General features: G+C 36.5%; 1 long non-coding RNA gene across 1 annotated transcript; it reads left to right on the top strand.

Annotated features, from left to right (window-relative positions):
- The first annotated feature begins 1256 nt into the window (after positions 1-1256).
- LOC134199199 (uncharacterized) lies at positions 1257-3392 on the top strand. The gene is made up of 2 exons (XR_009973585.1): positions 1257-1460; positions 1707-3392. It is a non-coding gene; the product is annotated as an uncharacterized LOC134199199 (long non-coding RNA).
- Positions 3393-7859: the final 4467 nt, after the last annotated feature.

The following is a 7859-nucleotide window of genomic DNA, read 5'->3' as shown; positions in this document are numbered from 1 at the left end:
CGTGTCTGGCATGTGGGATTGGTATACAAGCTGTTGCAGAACACGGACCTCCAGCCTACGTGCGACTGCTGGGGTCGTGCCTGGAGGGAAGATCCTTCCTTGTCGCGTTCGAAGGCGACAAGTCGTCGGTGCGCCCTGTCACAGCCGGGGTTTCTCAGGGAAGCGTCCTGGTACTACTCCTCTACGCTCTCTACACTAACGACATTCGGAGGTTGCCCTCGAGTGTGGGAAGCCGACGTGAAGTTGGCGCTGTTTGCCGACGACAGTGCCTACTTCGTGTCCTCAAGCTTCCCCTCTGCGGCCATTTCGAGGATGTAGAGGTTATTGGACTTACTGACCCAGTAGTTGAACCGATGGAGGGTCGCGGCCAACGTGGAGAAAACTGCGGCAATCCTCTTCGGTCTGGTCCGTACGAGAGTCGTCCCGGGACTGCTCAGTCTCCGTGGCGTCAATGTCGAGTTTGGATTCAGCGTTCGTTACCTGGGGGTTAATATTGATCGGAGTTTGAGAATGACCGCCAACGCCGACATGGCGTCTCCCCTGCCCCCCCCATCTCAGTCCTGAATCTTCTCACCCCTGCCCTGAATGGCATGTTCATTCCCGGCAGAGTGGTTAGCTCCGAGGCTCGTTCCATGCCTCCGTAAGGACGGGGCTACGACAACCCTTCTTATATTCTGAACACCACTCCAAATGATGACCACGATCATTCTGCCAAAAGTGCAAACGATTGAGAACACTAATAAAGCAACCTTAAAAAAATCTGTAATCTACAATGTAAAAATCAAAATAAATGCACCATATGAACCGCAAAGCCAAAGATTCCCTTGACACGTGTTAACCCGAAGCGTATAATTTTACAAAAAATGCCACTAGAAATTCATAGAGGCGACGGTGAGGCTGTGCCGTGTGAATTTCCCGCTGAGTTATCATGTACGTCACGACGCACAGAGGATGAAATGGGAAATTCTTCGTAAATTCCACGCGCCAGTGACAGGTGTACGCTATTAGCGTTTTGAACGGCGTGCCCCCGCCAGATTTATGCCGTGGCCGCTGCATTGCGCAATTTTACCACAAAACTAAACCAGCCAACAATTTATGTTTTAAATTATATTGTAGTTTGCATATTATTATTTTTTGTAGTTACAGGCTTGTTTTTTTAGGCTTTAATATCGTATAGTAATAAAGTATCACAAAATTAATTTAAACTAGTCTTTAGTTCCAAATTTAAGTTTCTCTGTGGTTTTTCTATATATGTCTATATTTATTTGAAATTTGTCATAGAATCGCAATCATCATTATTGCTATTGTTTAAACTGAGAATCTATTCTTCTGTAAGAATGTATGAAGCTATATTTAATGTTATCTCTTTGGTTGTTGTGTAAACTTAATTTATTTTGTTCCTCGCTTCACCCAATAGTGCTTGTAAGGAAACAATGCATTCCATCAACTAAGACTGAGTAGTGAGTATACATTTGCATATATTCGCCGACGTCCTGGGATATTTACGCTGTTGTATTACGAAGAGTCTTCTCAGAATCCAGCACCATCTCATATCGTGCTTATAAAATACTTAACTTTGTTTCGAATATTGTTTTTTCTATAAACACAGTGGAATTCGGACCGCGAACTTCGGGTGAATGTATAATATACACAAATTTGTTAAAAACCATGGTACGTTCATGATAATATATAACAAAAACTCTTAGGTATTGCCAAAAAGAACTACCTACAAAATTTTGCGATTAAATCGTATGACCGAAAAACGAACAAAAAAATAACAACCTACAAAATATATTAACACTCTTTTTTGTTTGCGTGAAATTGGTCTAAACTCATATCTCGATGAGTTAAGAATTTCGAAATTGAGAACGCTAAGAATCGAATGATAGCGCAAGAAATGCAGAGGAAGAAGCCCATGAAGTTTTATGAGGTTATTTTAATTTTTTACTTCGTTTCAAGCTTGGAATGTATATTTTACTTTACTTGTAGTTTGGTTTCAATCATCAAAATAACTGCAAAGACATGAGAATTGCTAATTTTTCGGTACAATAAACGACATCTAACAACTATTTGGGTTGCAATTATTATTATAAATCCAGCCGTAACTAACTAGTGTCAAGAATTTCTGCTCGATCTAAGGGCTTCAGGAGGCTTCTTTGTATTTCAAAGAGCTCTTTGTTTCGCCAAAACAATATTGTGATTCAATTAATAACCTCAACATTTCACTGTTCAATTCAAAGTGTAAAATGGATACAAGAAGAATCCTCTCGTTTTGGTGAAGACATAACATTATTTTTTAAATGAAGAGATACAGTAATCACGTTTATGTAATTGAGTTTGGAGTACCTAATTGAAAATAACTAAAATGACAATCAAAGAAATGATTTGAACAGATGAACCGACACATGTAAGGACAATTCCGTCATGAAGCTTGCAAATGTCCTGATTTAATAACAGATCTTCACTGAACACGTCTTTGGTCTGTTTTCTGTAATGAAAATTGATTTCTTCTAAAGATACTTACATGCTTATTGAAAACTGTAGCCCGGCAACCCAAAAAGGATCTCGATTTCCGCCATCAGAAACCTCCATTTGTTCCACCTCTCTTCTGCACTCTTGGACTACGGAGGCGATCTTCTTTATTTTCTAACTTCGTCAAATTTAGAGCATCTAGCAAGTTCGTCTGGACGTTTTTCGCTCAAATAAGAAACAAATGTGCATGTGTGGCCGAGTGAGAAAAATCTAAAAGTTAGTTATACTCCTACATCATTCGGATATGATAATAGTTCCTCAATCTTTTTGTTTTTATCTTTTATCTTTCTTTCCAATCTGTCCCCGAATTTTTCTTTGCCTTTTTAGACAAACAAGCTTACAACCTGATAGTGAGCGAATACCGTTGCCTATGGACGTCAGCAATACCAGGGGCAGAGCCAAGCCGCTGCCTGCCGCCAGATGGTCTTCGCTACTAATGGTTGAATTCCTCCTTAGTAGTATTTCTAATCATAATTATACTAATCTGTAATGTAGAATAATTATGATAAGAGAAAACCTAGAGTTTTAATGCCGTGTTTCGTCAGCAATAAAAATTGTTTTTCATATTCTAAAATACATATTTGTATTCAATTCAATAATATTGTGATATTTTACAACGTAAAATTATATTATTTAACCGAGTTTCCAGATTTTCATCAAATTTCGTAAACAATTAATGACTTCAGAGCGATACTTTGTCACCCGTAGCGCGCTTTGTTACCCTAAAACAATATTGTGATTCGATTAATGATCTCAATATTTTACTGTCTAACTTCATCTGAAGAATGGATTCGGTAATCTGACTTTCCTGCTGTTTTTTTGGTTTATAATAAACAACATTTCCGCATATTTTCGAAGTAGACTGTGTTTTTTCTTTAGGACTTTATGCGTTACCGTTACGTTACTCTGCTACTTACACTACGCTACGCGCTAATTTGATGTGTTTAAACTGCATTGACAAGTTATTTATTATAACACGATAACTATCAAATGCTGAGGAATGTGTATGAGGTTTGGTTCTACCTTTTTATCTATTTCTATTCTGTCTTTTTAGGTACCACCGCCCTGCCTATTTCTGCCGTGAAACAGTAATGCGTTTCGGTTTGAAGGGCGGGGCAGCCGTTGTAACTATACTGAGACCTTAGAACTCATATCTCAAGGTGGGTGACGCGTTTGCGTTGTAGATGTCTATGGGCTCCAGTAAACACGTAACACCAGGTGGGTTGTAAGCTCGTCCACCTATCTAAGCAATAAAAAAAAGCAATAAAAAAACCTAAGCCGATTGGCGTGAGTCGCATACTCTTTAAAAAGCTAAAGTAAAAACTAGTGAACGTTAACCCCCGAGTGACCTGTTACCGTTCCTTGAAATATTGTATTTTGTAATTACTTTCAAAATTATATTGATAACAGCAAACGGGAAATCGTAAGTCTGCGATTCAGCTGAGAGCTGTGATAAAGATAAGATGTACATGATGATCCTTATAGAACTTACAACGTAAATACCACCACCCACCCATCTTGAGACATGATTTCTAATTCTTAGTTGTAATGTATAACGACTTCTCCACCTATTCAACTGGAATGCTGCTTCTTGCCAAAACTAAGCAAGATTATGATGCTTATCCACGCAGGTTTACAATACGCCCACCACAATATACTTTTCACGTAACTTCTGCCGTTGGAATTCCTACAGAGATGTACCGCTTTAAATATGATGAATAGATGTGCCATTTCTATTTTTCGCGTGGCTTACAGATTTTGTTTTACGGTAAAATGTTTTCAACTATCGCGCTGTCTGCTTGTCATAAATTGAGGTCCCTACCTTCGAAAAAATTATAAAATATCCTTTTTTTATTTTTTGTATAATACTTTATACATTGCTCATTTTGTACGTACAGTTCCCTAAAGAGAAACTGGTTTTCTCATTAGCAAATTTCCAAATACGTAATAGTTGTTAAAATTTTATGAGTTATGTCGTAAAAATTGAATTTTGCAATCTAAACGAACGACAAGTATAGGTACGTAAATAAACAAATATTTGTTCGTCCCGTTTTCAAACGCCGAACGATATTACGCGAGTGCTGTATATTGCGACACATGTATGGAGCATAAATTCAGTCCTGCGCGTTAAAATTAGAAATGTAAGCTTGCCATTGTGATTTATGTTTCTTTTAATTTATGTTGTCAAAAATATTTGCCGCAGCAGCTTATGGTTTCAAGTCTTGATATTCCGTTAAGTAAGTAAGTAATCGGTAAGCTAACTTTGGATTTTAATTTACTTTCACTGGACTTAAAATCTATTCATAACTTTTAATGAGACTTTATTTTAGCAAGATTAAAAACCAGACCGCTGTTTAGTATAAAATTTACTGAAAATTATTAAATTGTAACATAATTAAAATAATTTGCTAGCGACCTAAATGTCAAGTAGGTACTTTAGTATTAAGATACTAAATAAATTAAGAAAGCTCTCTTACAACTAATTAAAACATAGTTGAATAAAAAAGCTATTAAAAGTTATACGTTTTTTATGGAAATTTTTATTTCACTTTTCATATACCCGTTGGACATCATTCGCACATGAGTTTAAAAGCAAAGCGTAATAGTAAAACCGTAGCTTGGTTTTTGTCGAAAGACAAAAATGTGAACACATAAAAGTTTTAAGATATAGTTTTGTTACGCTCTGGGGTTCGGGATAAATAAATGCTCTACCAAAGAACAACTTAAAACTGTATTTATCACTTAGAACACTCAAAGAATACTTTAAAATTCTTAATTCACTTCTTCCGCTTCGCTTCAGGTGATCCGTTCGCTGTTTCGCTTCGCGTAGTTTTGATTACTAGCTGCGTGCCATCTCTCCAACGCTTTTATAGTCGATACGGTATCCCTAGAATCGTCGAGAACATTCTTCACAAGTCGAGTACCTTCGATGTGTGTTTCCGATATCTGACAATAGATGGCGTTGTACTTCTCGAGAGTTCTAGATGTTATTAGATCCTTCTATATTCGTTCGGCTATTCGGTGATAAATGACGTTACTCCTACCGGCGTAACAGTATAAATGTTAAAATTTAAAGATTCATAGGGGCCCTTGCGAACGACCTGTATAAAATATGTATGTAAACAAACAAAGTAAGATAACCACGTTTTTACCACATAATATTAAAATGGCTGGGCAGATTTCATAACGAGCTTAAAAATAAAAATAAATTAACGTTTGTTGTTTAAATATCATAATAATATTATTCTTAAGCGTAGTACTAAAAGTTACAAAGTAATATAATATTGGTTTTGGTGAAATTTGGTGTTCTTTACCATTACTTACTTTGTATGATGTCGGCAATTATTTTTTTTATATAATATATACTATACGGTATAAATAATGATAATACTAGTTTATCATTACATATTCATGATGAATTATGAAATTAAATGATGTATATACATACTCTTTTAACACAATAAACTAAATCACTGATCCAGATCAACTAGTAGCAGTAGCGTTGGTGGTTTTTTGTAAGCAGGTGATCAAGTTTTTTTTCGCCTTGGCTTGAATTGCAATCTCATTTCCACAACAAAAATCTAAACATAATAAAATAACGGTTTTTTCACACCCGTGTTTTTTGTTGGATTAGGACACTAAGTCCCGATATCGGTCGGTGTTTTATGGTACCTACATAATACTTAGTCTGGCCATAAATACTGTTACAATTAAAAATAAACAAAATATTCCATTTGAATTTGGAATCTGTCATTTTTATATGATTGCTCATTGAGTTTCTCATTTTGGCGCCAATACATTGTACAATATTTTGCGATATTAAAATGGAGTGGGGTGATAAGGAGAACCGAATCGCTGTGATAGCATTACACAAAGTAGGTATGGAGCGAAACGCAATTTTTAAAACTCTCCATACGCTTGGTATTAGTAAAATGTTTGTGTACCGGGTGCAATGAGACCTCCTCTGTTTGTGACAGAAAAAAATCTGGCCGTCCACGTAGTGTTCGTACGAAAAAGGTGGTCAAAGCAGTAAGGGAAAGAATTCGAAGAAATCCTGTCCGAAAGCAAAAGATTTTATCTCGGGAGATGAAGATAGCACCTAGAACCATGTCGCGTATTTTAAATTACTACTACTAAAAAAGGACCTCTTGTGAGTCCGCACGGGAGGTACCACCGCCCCGCCTATTTCTGCCGTGAAGCAGTAATGCGTTTCGGTTTGAAGGTAGGGCAGCCGTTGTAGCTATACTGAGACCTTAGAGCTTATATCTCAAGGTGTGTGGCGCATTTACGTTGTAGATGTCTATGGGCTCCAGAAACCACTTAACACTAGGTGGGCTGTGAGCTCGTCCACACATCTAAGCAATAAAAAAAAAGTGTGCCATCGGAACCTGTCTACTAAGCAGTAGAATAGAATAGCAAGCAATAGAAGTAGTATAAAGCCATAGAATGGACTAGAGATGTTCGAATATAGCGTCACTCTAACTTGTCGGTATTTATCCTCTAGGTCTTGTACCGGCAGATCCTTCAAACACGAGATCTAAATCTAAATCGTATAGTAGAACAGTTATCCCAAACCTTTAGAGCGGAACATATGATTTATACACGACAGAAGCAGGCCGAGTGATGGTACCTACATGTACAGACTTGGAGATAGGACGTACTAGTAAATTGTGTTGTACAGTTATCTTACTTCTAAACAGTATGGAGTGATTGATTCATGATCGAAATAAACAGCGTCATTAGTTCCAAGGTTCCCAACTTGTCTTACTACACAAAATACCTATCTCGAGTAAATTTTAATTCATTCTCAACCTGTTAAGATTTCACTATTGGGCTACTGAATCAAAGAAGTTAATGACCAATATTTGCATGTAAATTTAAAGTTGCATTGCGAAATATTTCCAGAAACAAGATAAAATAAAAAACAATAGAAACTCAGCAGATATTAAATGCATTTTTTATATTTAAAAGTTACTTATTTTAGTTAAAACTGCTCGAAATATTGGTATTAAAAAACTTTAACAAAAGTACAGTGAGGGCTCGATCCCAAAACTTTTAGGTATTGAATGGCACTTAAAACTTTTACGTTCGAAAAGATTTGTCATCAGTCTGAAATAGCTACGCCCTCCAATTTTGTATTTAAGTGAAAACTTCTTAAAGTGATCCTCGCCACATTTTGGAATTAAGAAAAAAAATGAATTAGAAATTAGAACCGTAACGTCGAAAGCGTTTCTTTGTCAACAGACAAAAATCAACATTAGACTGACAACCATAAGATTACAATTAAAAATCTAGTTCAAACAAATTTAGTAGATTGTTGATGACAG

The sequence above is a fragment of the Bombyx mori genome, chromosome 8 (assembly GCF_030269925.1).
Source record: "Bombyx mori chromosome 8, ASM3026992v2".
Lineage (NCBI taxonomy): Eukaryota > Metazoa > Arthropoda > Insecta > Lepidoptera > Bombycidae > Bombyx > Bombyx mori.
Note: the sequence above shows the minus strand (reverse complement) of the source record. Positions and strands in the feature narration are given on the sequence as shown.